At 46.1% G+C, this 20158-nt stretch overlaps 1 long non-coding RNA gene across 1 annotated transcript in view; it reads left to right on the top strand.

The window, feature by feature from the left end:
* Positions 1-20158, top strand: part of LOC116553997 — a 38306-nt gene that overhangs the window by 9489 nt on the left and 8659 nt on the right. The window contains exon 2 of the long non-coding RNA XR_004269998.1: positions 3862-3949. This is a non-coding gene — a long non-coding RNA (uncharacterized LOC116553997). The remainder of the gene's footprint in view (positions 1-3861; positions 3950-20158) is intronic.

Raw genomic sequence — 20158 nt, 5'->3', positions numbered from 1 at the left:
AATGACTTGATCCATGAATCTAGCCCTCCTTCCCACTCGCTAAGCTTCACTCCCCACCTCCTTTTAGGTCAGGCACCATGGCCATGTTTTATTCATCTTGATGTGCTTTGTGGGCATAGCAGCCACCTTTTCCTCATTTTACCTCCTTCATTTGCTGAATCTTTTGATTGCAGAAGCTCTGTTCTGATCCCGGGCCTGGGCTGTGTGCTCTGAGCATGACAGACAGTCAAAGACTTACTGAGTTGAATTACAGGTCCCCACCTCATCCTAGCAAATCTGTGTAGCCGTTCTAGTGTTTTTCCTTCTTTAGTGATTACACAGCTATTACTTCCTACCTCTGTCTCAGGACTTATGACCTGCAGTCAAACAGTCTGTTTGCTTGTTTCCCTGACTTGTGTCTGAGCTACCTGAGGAGGAAAATCATGTTGCATCTGTCTCCAGCTCCAGGGAACCTTACCCAATGTACCAAATCAGTGTTTAGTACTCATTTCCAGAATAAATGGCACTTAGGTAACCATTTAGTGTGGATGGGTGACTTTTCACTTTGAAAGAATTGCCTGAGAGGTTCATTCTGTTTAGATCAATCCTTAAATTATAAAGAGGCAGAGAGCAGCGCAAACAGCAGAAACCCCCTCACCCCCCCACACACACGTGCGCACGCATGCACACACACAACACACGCACACTTGTTCTGGGGGGATTTGGAGTTATTGTTCTGGTGGGGATTTGGAGTTACTATCCAGTTGAGGGTGTATTTCTTAAATCAAAACAGCCCATTGTGCCTGAAACTAGCTAATTCTGTGCTTCAGGTAGCTAGGAAATTGAGCATCATATCCTTTTATTAAAGCAAAGTAATTTGAGAGTAGAAGCTTCTCAGCTGCTACCAGCACTCAGAGCCTCCAGTCTTCATTTTGTATCTACCAGTTGTCCTGGCAACTTTCTTTGCTTATAACTCTAAAACCATGAAAAGTAAATTGGAATGAGCACTTAAAATTAAATATGATAAACAATTACATTTTGACAGTTTAATTGCATTCTCTCTCCTGGTCTAACTTTCTAAACAAGATACAGGACATACCAAGTATGCCAATTATATTTTTAGATTCTTCCACAATTAAGAAAGTATCCCTAAAAGAGATAAAATAATTGGCGGATGTACTGGCTATTTCTTGAGGGAACTATATTAAGATATGAGTGCTGAGCCATTGCATCCATAGTAATCCGCTTTCAGCCACTGTGGACACATGAAAACTCCTCTTCAATGACAGAATCGTATTCCTCAACCTTTCCCTTCTGCTTCATATGGCTGACCCAACTGAGTCTCAAGAAATGCCTTGGATGGCGAGGACTGGGTAGGCTCATGGCCCTGTGGTCTAGAGGAGTGGCCAAAGGTGAGCTCCAGAGGTAGCCACATTTGTGTGACCACCCAGGCAGAAAAGTTACTGGGAAGTGACTTTACCTGAGAACCATGAATGCGTTTGGAATATGATATGGCTTCTGTTAGAACTTTTCTTTAAAAAAGAGATTCAAAATATACAGTGAGATGGGAGAGAGGGATACACGATTAAACTGAAAAAATAAAAGTAAATCGTAAATGGCACAGTCTCAGATAGTACCATCTAGGCACACATATGTTGAAGAAAGACTGAAAGAACAAAAGGCATCTAAATGTTAACTGCAGAGGGGTGGGTTGAATGGTGAGCTTTACTTCTTTATTGTATTCTTATAATCAGAAAAAACTAGATGTTTCCCACAGCTCTATGGATGAAGACAAATTTGAAATTATAATGCTAGCAGCCTATGTTTGATGCTGCCTGTTATGAGCTGAACTGTACTTCCTGTTTCAGCTTCATATGTGGAGGTCCTAACCCGCAGTGCCATAGTAGTGTGACCTTATTTAGAGATAGGGTCTTTTAAAAGGTAATTGAATTAAAATGAAGTAACTAGGGTGGGCGCTAATCAAACAGCCCGTGTCCTTCTAAGAAAAGGGTATGTGAACATAGCTATGCAGAGAAGGGCAGATGGTGTGAAGACACAGGAGATGAGGGCCATCCATCTACAAGCCAAGAAGACAGGCCTGCAGCAGATTCTCCCTCAAGGCCCTCAGAAGGAACTAATCCTGTTGATACCCTCATCTTGAACTTGCAGCCTTTGGAACTGTGAGACAATCCATTTCTGTTGCTCAAACCACTCAGTGTGTGTTGGACTTGGTGACAGCAGCCTAGGAAATCCTTCAGTCACAGAGTTCAGCGGACTTGGGATGGCGTTGATGAAGGGGTGACCTGTGCAGCTGCACAAAGCCCAGCACTCAGAAGGGCCCTGCACATTCTCTATGCTCTGCTGTTGCACTGGCCAATAAGTTATTTAGTCAGTCCTGACTGTACCCATTCATCCATGCATATCTCCTCTCTCCAAGGTAGAGCAAATAGATACTCATTTATTTATTTTCTAAGTATTAGGCACCTGCTGTGTGCCAGGCACTTTGTTCTGAGACATAGAAGAGTTCAGCTCAGATCTTGCCATCTGGGAACCTGAACTGAAGAGAAAGAAAAAGTCTTGTAGACAGTGCCCACAAATGGAGAAGGCAGAAGCCATGGCAATACCAGGGAGGAGGCATCCTCAATTCAGACGACGTCATGCCAGCCTCAGCCACATATTCCACCCCATCTCCATCCTAAAGATAAGGAAACTGGGGCTGAGCTGCCCAAGTTCTGCCAGCTGGTCAGTGATAGGCTCGAACCCCAGTCATACATCTCTTTCCATGATTCCATGCCACTCCCAGAAGCACTCTATATGATTTCCCATAGCGTTAGCACAAATACCAAGGGAACATTGAGCAGGTGCATAGTATATTCACACCTGAGGATTCGCTAGGGCTGCAGGTGCTTTGTGAAGCAATTTTAAAGGCTTCCATTTTCAGCATGAGGCTGCTGAATCTACCAGGTAGGAGCAGCACCTGAGTGCAGAGCCTAGCGTGGGATGGAGAGCCTGATACCAGGGGCAGAGCTTCCTAAAATGGAATCCACATTGGCTCTGGATAATTTTAATTGTCTTAGAAGCAATCGTGTCTGGATGTGTTCCTGGGGTCACAGGGGCCCCTCTTTGGGGAATAATGCCCACTCTTTCTACCAAATCTTGAAGTGTCTGCTTATTTATTTCCCGCTATTGACAAAAGAACTGATACCCAAAATTCCATGCTCAGAAATTATACATGAAGGCAATGTTAAAGTCTGTGTTATAAGCCTATATAAAGTACATGGTATTATTTCCATGAAATAAAGACCCTGTTTACCATGGCCCCCACTCAACTTCCCAGTCTGATGGGTTCCTTCAACATCTGAGAATGTCTTTCTCACTGGCTCGGAGAAATGCTGCCACTGCAATAACCTCATCATTTAAAATGCCCATTCTTTAAATATGACTAAGAGATGGGTAAGAGTTATTCTCATCCAAATTTCCAAGCAAGTGAAAACTCTGTCATTTATTAAAGCCGGGCTGAAATACCATCCACGTCCGTCTGCATCAAGTGGTCCTGGAATCAGTGCTCACCCGGCCACAGACTCACCGTAGCTTTCTGGAACCCCGCTGGCCAGTTCAGCACTGTTCAGCTCGTATGTCAAACTCACTCAGGCTGTTAGCCTGAGTGCCCCACAGGCCATCAAAAAGAGGTACCAGACTCCATTATAACGTCTCTTAGCACTTTCTGCACTTCCACGCCATGCCAGTGGGATACCTGGCTGTGTGAAAGAGGACTGCAAATGGGATTAGAGACATAACATCATCTTGCCTCTCCCTCCAGCCGGGCGAGGGAGAAGGCAGGTCACGCCAAGCAACCGGACACGCTCTTTGGTTTTCTTAGAGAGCTGGTGCCTGGCCTGTTGCCCCTAAGTTTGACAGATGAACCAACACTCTGCAAGCAAGGGCTGCCATCTGGGACCGCTCAGCTGAGGTAATGGTAAACTGAGTCATGATGACGTGATTCAGAGCACCTTTATGCACAAGCAAGGTTCCATCACCTTCCAGGTTTTCTTTTTGAGTTATGGTGGTGATGTGTGTATGTGTGTTTTCTTTCCGTTCCTCCCAGGACACGGCGGCCTAGACAGAGGGTATATGGTGTTCCAGGAGGCAGAGGACAATCAGTGGATCAGGGCATCTGGGCCAGGCTGGCAGAAAAAATGTCTCAGCAGTGTATAAAAGAAAAAATAAATAAACTGCATGATTTGAGTCATCTGCCTCGCCTGTCCGAGTTCACCAGAGAGTTGACGACTCAGAGCTTCACTTCATGCTGTTTGGACCTTGCCCGAAACCTTCCAACTGTCCCAAGCAGGAAAGAATAGGCCCTCTGCTAATTACCCCAGAGGCCAGCTTTCTGCTGCTTTGAAGAGCTCTCTTTGATGTGATGCAATTCTGCTGCCAGGCCCGGCTGTGCCCAGATTAAGCACATAATGAGCAATTATCAGCTGGGCTCTAGGAGTGTGGCTGGGCAGCCGAGTGGAAACCCGGTCTGCACTTCAACCATTCCAAGCTGCCAGCACTCCTTCTGAGCTGGAGTAATTCACTTGCCCACTTCTCTCTGCACCCCTGCCCTCAGTGATGCCCGTCCCATCTGTAAAATGGAACCTAGGAAGCTGAGGTGGGGGAGTTAGAAATTCTTCTTAGAATGGCCCCAGTGACTGGAGAAATCAATTTCCTGGACACATGACACATGAGCAAAAGCTCACAGCACTAGAATTACACCTGGAAATACAACCTAGGATAGCACAGAGCATAAGGGGGCAGCTCTGCGAAGTCACTGATGTGAGCTGTGTGACTTGGTGAGGGATTAATCTCTCTTACTTTGGTTTCCTCATCTGGAAGAGCAGGAGGGTAAGATAACTCAACTGTAGGGCTGTCAGGAGGGTCCCTGTCTGTCTCTGTATCATCTGCTTCTCAATAAATGCTCAAAGGTGGGATTATGATTACATTCACATGTACAATCTTGTGGGATCCTTGCTCCCACAACATACAATGGGGTGGGGATTAGTGCATTCGTTATAAGAGAAGACAACTTTGGTATAGACAGACTGAGTGACAGACAGGTCTGTCTGCCTTAAAGGCCAAAGAAGGAGATTTGAGAGGCATTTCAAAGACATTATAAGAAGCAAAGGGCATTTCGGTGGCATTTTTGTCCCACCTACTTCAAAAAGTCTTTAGGATCCTTTCTGGTTTTGTCCACCATAAGGCTGAGTCCTGGACTGACAGGTTTCCTCAAAACATAGGGCAGGTCTCCCAGGAGGAAAAAAACCTAACCAGAGGGAAGAGGCTTCTCTGTTTACAAAGAGCACAGGCTCTTCTTCCACCTGGAGGTCCCTGGACTTCCAAAAGCCTTCTCTTCTCTGCTTCCTAAAATTCCTTTTGTCCTCCCACCAGACATCAGGCTTGAAAGACAAGGCTCTCTGGAAAGGGGTAGGGGACTGCCTGTGCCAGGCGGTTCCCTTAGTCTATCCCCAGGTTCTTATCTGCAGAAAGCCACCTCCCCTCACCTCCCTCGGGGTCTTCCTTGAATTCCCATAATTCTCCTCGTGGGCCTTGCATCTGGGGTACTGCAGACGGTTCTGAGGGGCAGGGGAAGGAGGCTGTGAACATCCTGGGACAGAGACCACCTCTTGCTCATCTCTATCCCTCATAGGAACACAATAGGAACTTTTTTTCTAAATTTAAGCCAAGGGCCTGTGATCATTTCTTGAGAGCAGGGATGGTAGAGAAAGGGTAAAGGAGACAGCCACGGTGGAGAATGCTGAGGATAGGCCACCTCACATTGGTGCCTGGAAAGTCAGCCTTTGCCATCTTGGCAAGTTCTGGAATGTTCTATCTGCCTCACTCTGGGGGTCTCTGCCCTCACCTTAACGCTTCTCCCAAATCCTCTGATAAAAGAAATGCTTCAGCTGAATTAAATGTAAAGGAGTTTAATTGAGCGATGAATAATTTGCCAATCAGGCATCCCCCAGAATCATAGCAGATTCACAGAAACTCCAGTGCAGCCACGTGGCAGAAGAAGATTTATAGACACAAAAATGGAAATGATGTGCAGGAATTGGAAATGAGGTACAGAACAGCTGGATTGGTTGCAGCTTGGCATTTGCCTTATTGGAACAGTTTAAACACTTAGCAGCCTATGAGCGGTTGAAGTATGGCTGCTGGGATTGGCTGACTCAGTTATTGTTATAGGTGCATACTCCTAAGTTAGTTTTCCAATCTTTTTCCTTTTTTTTTTTTTTTTTTGAGATAGTCTCACTCTGTCACCCAGGCTGGAGTGCAGTGGAGTGAACTTGGCTCACTAGAACCTCTGCCTCCCAGGTTCAGGAGATTCACCTACCTCAGCCTCCTGAGTAGCCAGGACTATAGGTGCCTGCACCACCATGCCTGGCTAATTTTTTGTATTTTTAGTAGAGATGGGATTTCACCATGTTGGCCAGGCTGGTCTCGAACTCCTGACCCTCAGATGATCCACCCACCTCAGTCTCCCAAAGTGCTGGGATTATAGGTGTGAGCCACTGCGCCTGGCCTTGTCTGACTATTAAGGTGGAGTACAGTTTATCCACAAGGACTCAAATATGGAAGTATGGAGTCCTTCTTAGCCCACATTTAGTTTGCTTTAACTCCTCAAATGCAACAATGGCTCCTGTCCCCATCCCTCCACACAAGCTGCACTTCCTTCTCTCCCTTCATCGCCTAATTCCACCTCAATCCTTCAGAGCTCAGCTCAAAAACCCCTTCACAGAGAAGCCACCTCTGGCTGCCTGATTCAAATGGGGGTCCCATTGAGTGCTCACTGAAGCCTTGACTTCTGCTTCATGGCCTTGGCCCAGTTTTTCCTCCAATGCTTATTTATGGGAATATCCGATAAGAAACACATCTCTCATGCCCAAAAGTCTTTACAAGTCAAGAAGGCAGAGAGTGGCCCTTTCATCTCCGTAGTTCTCCCAGGGCCTGGGGCATCATGGGTGCTCTATAGAGATTTGCCAAGTAGTGAACCAGCAAGGGTTAACAACGTTGTTGGGTCACGTCATCAGTTCTACCCTGAATCCCAGAATGTGTGTAGCATCCACCACTAGGAAGGAATGGGGCTGCTTTCTCTCTGCCCACCTGTCAGCCCCAAACTCAAGGGCGCCTCAGCTCCCACCACACCTTTTACTCACAGGAAACTCAGGTGTATGTTCAAGCTAGATTTTAACAACAGCCAAAGCCAGAAAATATTTCCTTAAAATAAAATGCTCTCCTCCTTCCCCAAGGGGAGCTTTTCTGACATTTGCCACCTTTGGGAATAATCGCCATTCCCTGTATTTGTCCCGTGAGGCAGGTGAGTGACTGGAATAGCCTTACCTTCCACTAAAGCCAGTGTCACTTCCAGGGAGGCCAGAGGAAAGGGCAGCAGGGGGGACGTGGGGTGGCAATCAAGCAGTTTTCACATCTCAGGCTCTGACATGATTGCCTCTCTCTCTTCTCCCAGTGGGTGGGGAGGTGTGTTATGAGCCAGTGACTTCGGGCTGTGCCTAGAGGGGGAACCAGCCCCACAGTTGCCAGGAGCAGCTTAGCGAGTCTCTCCACACCCTCACAACTAAGGTCCAATCAATCCATAGCCCATCAGTGGGTATTTATGAGGGATGCCAGACCAGAGACCTGGGAGGGGGCTGCTCTGCAGAGATAAATGCACATAATAGCACCTGTGAAAAAGGACCCAGAAAATCTCTGCTCACCATGTGGCCTGCTACAAGGCAGGGCCACAGAGGACAGACCCCACAAAAGCTCCCAGATACCAGGGGAAGAAAACATGTACCGCCCATAGAAACCCCATCTGAATGTCTTTCCCTCCAATCCATGGCACCAGGGCCAGGGCCTGGCACATGAGGCCTCCATGGAGCAGCATAACATAACGAAAAGATGCTGACTTCAGGGTCAGATGGATCAGGTTCAAATCTGAACTTGGGTACTTGCTGGCCAAATGACTTTGAACAAGCCCTCAATCTCTCCTCACCTCATGCTCCCATAAGGGGTTAAAGACATCCCTATGAGGTCGTTGGAATAGTTGTGGGTGCACTCTACACATAGCTATGGTACTCCAATGGCCATCATCCTCCTATAATGACAAAAACACTGTGGGCAGAGAGAAGAGATCATGGCTTTGAAAGGGTGCTCTCTCTCTCTCTCTCTCTCTCTCTCTCTCTGTCTTGCTAGGATTCAGATCAGCGTTCCCTGCCCCTGTCTTTGAGCCTGCAGCCCACTATAATCCATCTGAGAATTCGCTTTCCTTTGACCATCTTCTTAGTTTGCTAGCATGGATAAAAAAATTACACTGAATAATTAGGCTGAGAATACACAGAGCAAAATGCAGAGCCTGAGTTTTGAAAAATGCTTCATTGTTGACAAAGTATTTTTATGCACAGTGTCGTTTGACCACAAGGAGTCCTGTTGGCAATGGAAAACACAAAACAGGTGGGAGGAAGTAAATAAATGGTCTGAGATCAAATTCCAACAATGGGAAGGCAGCCCTGACTCTGTAGGGACGCACCTCTGGCTCCAGGTGTCGGCTATGGGGCTGGACTTGCTCTGCCAGTGGTGCCGACAGCACCTAGTGGCCTTAAGAAATGCTGGGGTGGGGGGTGGGGAGCAGGGGGCAAAGTGAAGCGACGTGTAGTAGTTATCAATCCCCAAAACTCCATCAAGAGACCTGTCTGTTCCAGCTGCTATTTGTCAGTGTCTACTTTTATACCCTGGCTCTTTAGAAAGGATTTAGCTTAGCTTAGTGACATATATATATATACACACACACACACATACATACATACACACACACACTATATATATATCCTAGGCTTGGAGTCAGATGGCTTGCAGTTCAATATAGGTATAAATATATCTATATTTGGTAAGTAAGCCATGCCAAATCCTTTCTAAAGAGTGGAAAGCATATATATGTATACACACACACACAGAGTTCACAATACAACAAAATAAGTACATGAATAAATCAAAGTAAAAGGGAAATAGAACTAGTAAAATCTGATCAGTCAAGAATTCAGGCCATGGAACCTAGAGCTATAGATAGGGCAGCTCTGATATTAACCTATGGGGGGATGGGGAACTGGGCTTCATTTGTAGACATGCAAAGACTCACCCTCAAATGTCATCCCCAGAGCTGTCTGGACACACCGTGGACACCGATCACAGATATCCATATGGTATGATTCACTTCGCATCACTGTTTTACACTGAATTTATTTCCCGGCATGAAACCCAAACACTCTACCTTTAGGAGCCATGGCCTTAGTCACTTTTCCCCGGGGAATTAGCCCAGGTATGAAACAGCTTCCAGATCTGGGAAGGGACATGCCTCAGCCTATTGAAGAAGGCTAGGATAAGCATCTTAGGAAATTTTGGACACAGTGGAGGAGATATTTACTCATTCAGATGTTCCTAATTCTGTTGTGTGCTTACAAGCCTGAGTGCATTTATCCATGTGGACTAGCCTCGTGCGTCCTCTGGATTTGAGAATGAGCCCACTCTGTAATCCACAGAGAATCCAGTGCATATCATGGACAAGGTACATGGACCATTTCCCTTTTTCCTTTTTTCAAGTGGGAACAGAATGACTTCTTATCCCAACAGGTTCTTAAAGACAAGTTTACTCCCTGAGACAATAGGAAATGAAATTGTACAGTTTCACTGCTTAACAACAAATCCAAATTCAACAGCTTCACCCTTTATTTCCTGGTGTGGGTAGGGGCTTCAGGGGTTCCACCACACGTGTGGTACTTGCCGTGTGAACTCAGGCACAGCCTAACCTCTATGAGCACAGACTTCCTCCCCTATAAAATGAAGTAATAGTAATCCCAGATAATAGAGTTATTGGGAGGATTTTAAAAGTGAGAATGTATATTAAATATTCAGTCATTTCTAGCACTCCATCAGTGTTTGCTGCTTATTACTCACATTTTCAATGTCATGATGATGATGACAGCGGTAATGTTTCAAAGCAGTGGTTCTCAACCAGGGACAATTTCTCCTTCCAGGAGACATTTGTCATTGTCATGACTGTGGGAGGGGGTGCTGCTGGCATCTGGTGGGCAGAAGCCAGGGATGCTGCTCAAAATCCCAAAATTCACAGGACAATCCCCCCACAATAAAGAACAATCAAGGCCAGGTGCAGCGGCTCACACCTGTAATCCCAGCACTTTGGGAGGCTCAAGTGGGTGGATCACTTGAGGCCAGGAGTTTGAGATCAGTCTGGTCAACATGGCGAAACCCCGTCTCTACTAAAAATACCAAAAAATTAAGCTGAGCATGGTGATGTGCACCTGTAATCTCAGCTACTCAGGAGGCTGAGGCTGGAGAACTGCTTGAACCAGGGATTCAGAGGTTGCAGTGAACCGAGATCACACCACTGAACTCCAGCCTAAGTGACAGAGTGGGACTCTGTCTCACAAAAAAAAAAAGAAAAAGAAAATCGAGTTCAAAATATCAATAATGCCAAGATTGAGAAACCCTGCTTTAAGATATAAAAAAATCTTATTTGGAATTAAATTTTTGCTTTTTAGGAATTCTATTACATCAACTCAAGAAACCACACTTTTTAAAAACAGGAGGGAAATACCTTTGTTCTTTTGCTAACTGGCTGTGTCATTTGACTTAGTCTGCTGATACCTCAGTTTTGTCATCTATAAAATGGCCAGGTTGTGTGAATTGATTTCTAAGTTTCCTTCAGGCTCTAACCCTCTCAGATTCTGTGATTCTAATTCTCAACAGTCCTCTTTGGTGCCGGAGGGAAGAGGGACCGGGCAGAACCCTGCCATGCTCTGGATAAATACGAGCACAATAGAATTCCTTGTGGAAATAAATCATCTTTTCATATAAAGTCTTCTGAAGACCATTTCAGGAAGAGTAATAGGTCTGTCAGTCCAACACCTGCAAGGTGGGTAATAATTTACTTAGCCCACTGACTTGGGGGCAGGTCCTGCACTTGATAAATGGCCCAATTATGCATCTGTTAATCACAGCATTATCTCATCGGAAGGTGGAATACCTACTTCTCTCTCAAGCAGTTTTTCAGTGAGATAACATCACAAATTCCCCAAACTGCGAAGGGAAGGGCATGTAACTAGCACCGGGAACGACGCAAGGCCCCTCTCCAGAGCTTCGGCCCCGGTAGTTGCTGGGAATATTCCCTGTGCCCCATCCTGGCCCTTCCCCCAGCAACCTTCCTATAACCTCGGCTCCTGAACTCTTGTGTTCGTCTGAGGCCTTGATAATAAAGCAACATCTGCAAAACCTACAAGAACTTTACTGCAGTTAATTGAGTAATTGAAGCAAGATGCAGGGAGGGGTGATCTATGGGCCTGGGTTGAGGGCCAAGAAGGGAGACAACGGATTTATTGCAAAGGCCGTGGGCGGCCTTGGGTCCAGGCCCTGGTTCACGGGAAGTTTGAGGTCATGTGGGATTAAAATATCTTTAGAAACAAATGGAATAATTTGACTGAAATATCAGGAACGCTGTGCCAGTTTATGCCAGGAGATCAGGTATGATTTATTTACCTGTGTCCAACACATTTTTTGATATTGAACCCATTGGTCTAAATGTATAGACGATCTGGCAAATGGATATCCCCTGTCTGTGTCTGTCTCTCTATCTCGTCCTGATTATTACATGAAGCCAGGCTTTGTGTGGTTCAAGATAAGTAGAGTTATGCCTGAAAGGGCTGGAGGCCCGGAAACTGTCCAGGTGGTAAGCAGGACCAGAGATATTTACAATCCAGAACTTGTATTTACTCAAAAATGGCTTATTAGAGCAATGTGCCATTGGTGGTAATATCTTCTTGTAATCTGAATTAATCCATAAATCTACATTTAAGTACAATTCACCACCTTGAAGTCATTGGGAACGATGTAATTTATTTGCTAGCCTTGCAGATGCCAGACCTATGTATTATAGATACATAAAGTTGCCCATACGAGCACCTGGCATCAGACCTGGCTCCAGCAACTGGCCTGAGCACACGCCCCCAGCACACAGGAGGATTGCCTGTTTTGGAAGGTTATTGCTCCTTTTGTAGTTTCTCTGTTGCTTTATTAAGTCCCAAATTCCTTGCAAAACTGTACAATTTTAATAACTCAAATCCGTGTGCATCATAAAGCTGTCTAAATATACCTCACGCCCTGGGTATCAGACAGATCCTCAGGTGATGATGTCACTGGGCCTGATTAACCGGAACAGGTCACCCACAAGATTTTATTACAAGTGTCATTTAGATTTCTGACAGCTTTACAGGGCTTAATGGCTTTTTATTAAATACATTGTGTTCAAGGAAGCTGACAGTTGTGGATGCCTTGTAAATACAATGCAATGGAATTTCCTTAGAAGCTGCATGAGAGAAAGTAGAAGGGGCACATCCCTCCCTGTCCCCCGGCCCATTGCTCAGGAGGCCCCGAGTTCATCGCCTTCCGAGCCGAAAGACAAATGATCTGAAGACGCCACCCCCGTCAGCTCTTCCAACCGAGCAAGTCTGCTCCAGGTTGGCCCAGATGTTTTCATCTGAAGCTCTCCAGAGAATCAAATTCCTCAGCCTAGAGGGTGACCCACACCAGCCCCCACCCCCAGGCCCTTCCCTAACACTGGCTTTCTCCAGGACTTCCTGAAATTAATGTGCTCCATAAACCAGTTACTAAGTTTTGTTTGTTTCTTCCCAGTAGTTTGTTGGACCCGCTTGGAGGGAAGACAGGAGGAAGGATGGATGGACTTAGGTGCCCCTCACCACCACCCCCAGGTGCTGGGTACTGTGTTTGATGCTCTTGGTAAATTGCCTCACTCAATTTGTACAACCACAACCACTGTGCTAAGCAAATCTTTTACTCTCGAGTTGCACCCATAACGGGGATTTGCACATAGTAGGAGCTTCTCCTGCAGCAGCTTAAAATCAAGAGAGTGATTGTGTGGTGTATCTCTTGTATATGAGATTTTTGGTATGTGATTGGCCCCTGCCAGGACGTGTGTATCTATGAAAGAGCACGATAACAGCCACCTTACTGGGCTGCAGCAAAGATACAGCGACATCACAGGGTACAATGAGACCTTAGTGAACACTGGCTTGACCATTATTGCCTTTCCATTACTGTCAATGGTGAACCCCGCAGCCATGTCCAACCAGAACCCTAGAGTGGTGGAGAAGGCTGCAGATCCTTGGGGTGCACGGGGCCCCCCAATCTACATGTTTCACAATGCACATGAAAGTGGAAGCACATGTGTGATGATCCAGACCAAGACTGTCAAACCAGAGACTCAGTAATATTCCGGGAGCCACCCCCAGAGAGACTTGGGGTTAGTCTGGAAATTACTCCCATTTAATGTGGTGCTGGGTCTCTGGAGACGCTGCTGCATTCCCCTGCTTGGCAGCCGTGCTGTCTCAGCTGGGTTCTGTCGTGTTTGAAGCTAGGCTTCACAGAGAGCTGGCAAAAAGAGCCAAGTGGGCTGGGAAATTTTCCTTCCTTCCATCACCCCACAGCCTGTGGCCTGGAGTGGGGTAGCCAGAATCTCCCTTTGTAACTCACTAGTTCTGATCTCGGGGGCCTGGGTGTATAATTTTATATAAAAATGGTGTTGCTCAAATTCCAACCATGCATGGACTCCATTTCAAGGAAAAAATAACTCACAGATTCTATAGAATTAATTCATCTTGGATCCCAATTTGAGACACAGAAAAATGAAAGTCTTATTCTACAACAAAGTGAATTATCATTGCAACAGAGATGTGTCCAGCTGTCTGGTTAAGACTTATTTGCATATATTTTTAAGTGTGTATGAGACTTGTGGCTTCCTGAGATTATGTGTATGGACCGCGCTTGGGGGGAATCACTGAATTAGGGAGAACTGCAGTGTTGGAGGTCATTCAGAAAAGGCAGCACGGCCTGGAGGAGTGGCCCAAACCTCCCCTGTCTCATTCATCCACCCTGTCACCTCTCATCCTCAGGGAAGCGACACCTGGCTTGGTCCCCCCGTGCCCACCCCCAGCATTTGGGTGGCAACTTGGAACTAATTCCCATGGTGCAAAATCTGCTTCCCTGGCTTGGCAAGCCAGGACCTGTCCTCTTTCTCATTTCAGGGCAGGTAGAGTCTTCCTGTGTGTTTCCCTTTCCCTCCAGAAGAAATGCCACTCCGGATCAAAATCCTAATGGTGGTAGGTTGAATTTTCAACTAGGCAATTTTGGAAATATTCCATGTCCTGAAAGTTAGAAAGTAGACACTACTTTTATGAATAACAGAATCCATCTAAAATGATGAAAATTTGCTTTCCAACACGTCTTCTAAAATAGAACCTACCTGCCTCACCTTCTCTGTTGTGCAAGGCCCCACAGCTGCATGGAAAAGACACCTCTTGGAATGGGTCAGGAGAGTATGCCACTCTACCGCTGACATTTTGGACAATGTGTTCACCCTTCAAGCCACAGTGTTTTCTGTAAAATGTGGGTGATGCCAGGCACCTTGGTTATTTTATGTAGCCTTCATGGCCAAGGGGCTACATGAAATAACCAAGGTGCCTGGCAAGCGGCTCAGCACAGAATGCAGGCTACCTGCCCCCCAAGGCCCAGGATCACCCCTGTAACTCACTATGAAATCAGAAGGGGGGTCCACTCTCTTTCTGGCCACCCTCAGGACAAAGCAGTCTGTCTGGATAATGCATCACCTAAAAGGATGCTAAACGTCAACTTTTTGGAGATGGTGCCAGAATGTTTTGTTTTGTGCCCACTGAACGATAAGCAACACTCTTACCATTTCATTCCATTTCTCTGGGGCCAACATTTACCATCGTCTGTCATGGGTCAGCCTCCCATCTCCGTGGCCTTGGGAATCCCTGTAGAGCAGAAAATGATGGCAGAGGTGCAATGTGCCACATCTAACTGTTGACTCTCAGCAGCTCCTGCCCCACTGGTTAGAGATGGGCCAGGAAAGACTGCCTCTCCCCTTCCAGGCTTTCCCTGTAGGCAGCGCCTCACTTGGTTTCTTGCAAAAGGCAGATAAATAGATTTGTCTGAGTGAAAAGCACTGTCAAAGTGGTGGGAAGATGTGCAGATATTAGGAATGTGCTACTTCAGCTTATGGGCAGTGCCTTCCCATTAAACAGCCTGGTAAAAAGAGCTGCCGACTGGCAGGGCCAGAGAGCAGGACTCTGCAGACAGAGAGCTTCTAACTTCTCCCAGGTCCCTCCACAGCCCCGCTTGCTTGTGTTGCCAAATGCCACTGCAGAGCCCGACATTTCACGAGCTCCCAAATCCATGCCCCTCTACTCCCACAACCCTTAAAGGGTGTCCCAGCCATGGCTGGATTTACCTGTCACGCTTTGACAAACTCTGACACTTAGCAGCTGTGTGACCCCAGTGATTTACAATCAGTGAACCTCAATTTTCCCATTATTGATAACAGATCTAATGATGGGGAAATTAAGTGAGCTAACGTGAAAGCACGCAACAGAGCTGACACATAGTAAGTGTTCAATTAATTTTTTAAAATAATCAATACATGATATTCACATTAAATTCATTTTTGTGAAAGAAAATATGAGGCCTCTTACACTGAGGCCGAGGTGGTCTGATGCTTGACAGAAGTTATATGCTACCCAGGGTCACCCACCATGTCCACCTGATCGTGTGTCCAACCTATACAACTGTCCATGGCTTCCCTGGGCCAACTCTTACCTGGTGCATGTCTGGAGTATAAGATAATTTTTTTTTTCTGAGTTATTTCATGTAGGATACAAGGGAAATTCTTTCCTCACTTTTGACTTGAAGCAATCCAAGACCAAAGCTATCCAATAGTTTAATTAAATCTTATGAGACTTAAGACAGGAGCGCCCTGCCCTCTGTCTGTCTTCTGAGCTCTCCCTTTTTCCCTGGCTATCTCTACTTCCCTGAGAGTTTTCACCTCTAAGGAGGGGCTCAGTGGGTTCAGAATCAGATAGATGACATAGAGCCTGCCTTTAGTGGCCCTGGGGGGGGTTCCTTCTGTTCCTCATGGGGGATGTAAGGGCAGAATATCCCTTGCACCCCAACAGCATGCCCCCACTGGCAGTATCCCTGTTAATGTCATACACCAAGCTGGTCTCACTGCTTCCATTCTTGCCCCTTCTCCCATCCTCTTCATGCTTTGACCTCTAGAATATGAATCTATTCCTATAACCCACACCTTCTTAAGACCCATCGATGGCTCCTCTTGCCTTTGGACAAAATTCCAAACTCTTTCCCAGGGTTTAGAAGTTCCTTCTCAGCTTGCCTGTGCTTTTCTGCCCATCTCCCAGCTACCTCCTACTCTAGCTTTAAGTCTCAGCTTAGGTGTCACCACCTCTGGGAAGTCTTCCTTGATTGCCCCACCTCAAAGCACCCACAGCTGCCTGTACTTCTGCCTTTAGGCATGTATCAAGCCTGTGAGCTACAATTGCCTGTTCACATAACTGTCTCTCTGAGTGGCTGAAATAGCCTACTCCTTCCAGTGTCTCAGTGCGTAGCCCAATGCTGGAAATGTATGCAGAACTAATGAGTTAACAGATTTGTGATGACTCCTTCTGGAGACGTTACCCAGATCTTTTTCAGTATTAGGACAAGCAAGCAGCTTAGAGCTCCCACAAGACTCCTGGAGACATCGGAACTCTCCATCCTGTGGCCCAGCAGAGGTCTGTGGTTTTTACTGCTAATGGAAATTGAACTGGCAGATCAAAGGCAGTGTCTCCTACAGACCAGATTGCCAGCAGCCAGCACTATCGGAATATCTGCTGAATTGTAATTCAAAATTAAGTGGATTAATGATTGACGTCAATTTGTAAAACCTGGCCCACCACCTCGCCTCCTGCAAACAGGGCCTTTCTTATACTGGGTTGGCTGGGAGAACGGAGCTTCCCACATGGGAGTTTGCTGAGCGCTAGCCATACCCTGCCCCCACCACAGCCTGATTTTAAAGGGCCTCTGTTCTTAAAACTACACCATTCCTGTTAGAGGTCTTAGAAAAGTCTTAGCACCTGAGATCACTTTTAAAGAAATAAACTCACAAATTTGAGCCAAAAGGGAAAAGCCTGGTACAATTTTGCACCTGTAACACATGAGTCACTTGATTAAAGAAATACTCAAATATCAAGTTTGTGATTCTCTCTGTGTGGGCAGGAAAAGGGGGGCATTTGGAGGGTGGAAAATGCCTTCAGCTGCATTAACTTACAAATCCTAACCAAGACCTAAGTATTCTGGGGCTGTCCACATTTTGGAAAATGACTTTTCCCCTGTGAGTGCTTCATTTGATGGTCAGAGGGAGACTGGAGAAGGGAACAGCTGCTGGAGGAGTTCAAAGCCTCCCCCTCTGGCAGATAAGGCTGGTTTCTCCAACTTTGTTCGGAAGTTGGGGAGGCAAACAGGGGGCTGGGGAGAGCAACTCCACAGGAGCAACCCCTCCTGCAAATCCCCTGGTAAACTGGGCATTGTAAATGCTCGGAAAATGTGCCTAGAATCTGTAGGAGGAAAATGTCCCTGGTGAAGGCAGCTAACCCTGCTGGGGGCCTCTGCAACCAACCACAAGTCCAGATAAGGCACACACTGCCCGATCTACCCACACCCCCTGGCATGTCCAGCAACACGATTCCAAGAAGGCAAATCTGGGCTTAGGATGCCACTGCCTCCTGAGAAGAAAGAACAAGGGCAGCCCTGGGGTCTGACCACAGCTCCTCTGTTTCTTCTTCCATTAAATGGGGACAGTCATTCCTTCCCCTGAGGCATTGTCAAGATTTGATAAAATCATTTTCCTAGCACAGGTGGCCGAGGGCTTGGCATCGAGGGAGGCACCAGTATCCAGCCCTCTCCCAGCTCTTCTGAGAGGCAGGCATAGGAGTCTCAATGACTGTGACACTCAGGGGACCTGGGGTCACTCTAGGAATTCTTTTTCATGCTGTTTGTCTTAGGCCTTTCTGGGAAAGGGACAGGGAGCTGGAAAGAAGAGGAACACAACTTCGTTGTACATCAGGTGTACGTGGGGAGACATGGAGGACAGGTTGGGGTGGCAGCTGGCTCCTCCCCAGAGCTCCGCTGGGGTTAGACGGTGCAGACATGGGAGGCAGGAGCACAAGAGGCCACCTTCAGCCTCCCTCATGGCCTTTAGCTCAACTCTCCTTCCAGTTTGTTATGAGCAAGAGATCCTGGGCTGCATATTAATAAAACAATGGAATTTTTATTTTTCTCATAAATTACATAATTCAAACCTTAAAACACCTTTAATGAACAGTGACTGGGCATGTGACACTTAATAAAACTGGGCTCAGTTCAGTTTCTGCTTGACAGCCTACCAGCCGAGAATGTGCCTTATGAGTAAATGATTAAGAGGCGGAGATCTTTCCTGGGCTCTACTATTAAACACTTCAAAGGTTTCCAAAGTCAGATAAAATGAAAAGCAAATGTGTTTCACTGCCTCTCAAATGCCTCAAATGTTATAGCAGGTGCAAGCAATGAAACCTTCCATGGTGACAGCATTTTAGGGTCTGCAAAGTGCACCCGACTGAATTCTGGGAATTCTGGGCTGGCTTCATAAAAATTCATGATTTCCATTGAGGGGAGATGATCGTCTTCAGAGTCCATCTACATATGTGGCACAGAAGGAAAATATCACAGGGTCCTTTAGGTCATGGGTCAGCTTAACCCTTTTTGTTCTGGAAGAGACCCCAGCATGGAACACTGCAAGACCCCAGCCAACATGGTCAGCCTTGTGCTGGCAAAAAGGGGGCAAATCTCTGAGTTGGCTAGATTTTTCTGGAAGCACATTAATGGTCAGGTCAAACCTAGGTCCTCTTTTTGGGGACATGGCACATTTTTTTGTTTGTGTGCAGCCTTGGCACATATAGATGGCATGGTTTTATGTAAATTATTTAACCTCTCTGTGCCCCGGTTTTCCCATCTGTAAGCTGGGGATAATTGTAGCACCTACCTCACACTTTTGGGGAGGATTAAATGGGTTAACATCATAGAAGCACTTAGATCCCACAGCAGAATTCAATCTGTCTTCTCAATTCCTATTATTGTTCTGTTAGGAAAAATGAATATGAAAAGTTAGTATTCTGCAGCTTGGCCATTTGAGATTTTCATTTAAAATTTGCTATAACTTAGCTTTATAAGTCATAGTAATCTCTCACATAGACATATAATATTTTATAGTTTACAAAGGACATTCTGAGACGTTACCTCATTCCAACCTTTCAACAGCAAAACATCACCCATGGACAAAGGATGAGTTTCCAACTCTGCTGCAGCTGTCTTGCATAGTGACGGATCCATCCCTTGGACCCCTGTGTCCCAAGGGCACCCATCTGTGAAATGGGCACAGACAGGCTGTCTCTGAAGCACAGCCCAAGCCACACTTAAGAACTAGCTCTACTGACATCTGCTGAGTTACCAGGCCTCACTGGCTCCATTCTCCCACATTTTTTTAATTCATGGAAGCACTCAAATGCTCTTTGTGTATTATCTCAGTGATCTTGCAAGCACTTGTTTATGAGACCGTGATTTTTATTCTTCCCCTTTGCTAATGAGGAGGGCAATGAAATGGCATTCCACGAGTCAATGAAGGAGAACCCCTTAGTTTTTTCTTCAGGGAATGGCTGAGTGGCGATTGTTATCAAAGAAACTTGTCTTGATTTCCAGGCAACACAAGATTACTCACTTTCCCCCTCGACACCACCTCTACACATCTCTGAAAGCATCTGCAGGTTCTGGAGCACTTCAAATTGGGACATGTCTCATGAGTTCTTTCCCACTTGGTAGAGTCTTCAGGGGACACTGCTGTGAGTATCTTACCTGCGACCTGCCTGTCCCCACACACAGGCAGAGCCAGCCTAAAGCAGAGATATCCTTCTATAAAATCAAGGTTAGCGTTTTGACTCAGACACCCCTTCCTCCCCACACACTCAAAATACACGTTGGACCCAGCCTGGCCCCTGACCGCTCTCTGTCTTAGCATACACCACCCATTTCTACTTTTCTAATCATCACAATTAAGGATACAATTTTAAGATGTGAGAGAAGAGGTAATTACCAGGATGTTCATCACAACATTATATATGAGAGTGAAAAATACAAAATATCTTAAATGTGCAGCATTAATAAAATGTGG

The sequence above is a fragment of the Sapajus apella genome, unplaced genomic scaffold (genome assembly GCF_009761245.1).
Source record: "Sapajus apella isolate SASKATOON/1434 unplaced genomic scaffold, GSC_monkey_1.0 scaffold13, whole genome shotgun sequence".
NCBI lineage: Eukaryota > Metazoa > Chordata > Mammalia > Primates > Cebidae > Sapajus > Sapajus apella.
The sequence above is the reverse complement of the archived record's forward strand: the minus strand, read 5'-3'. Positions and strand labels throughout refer to the sequence as shown.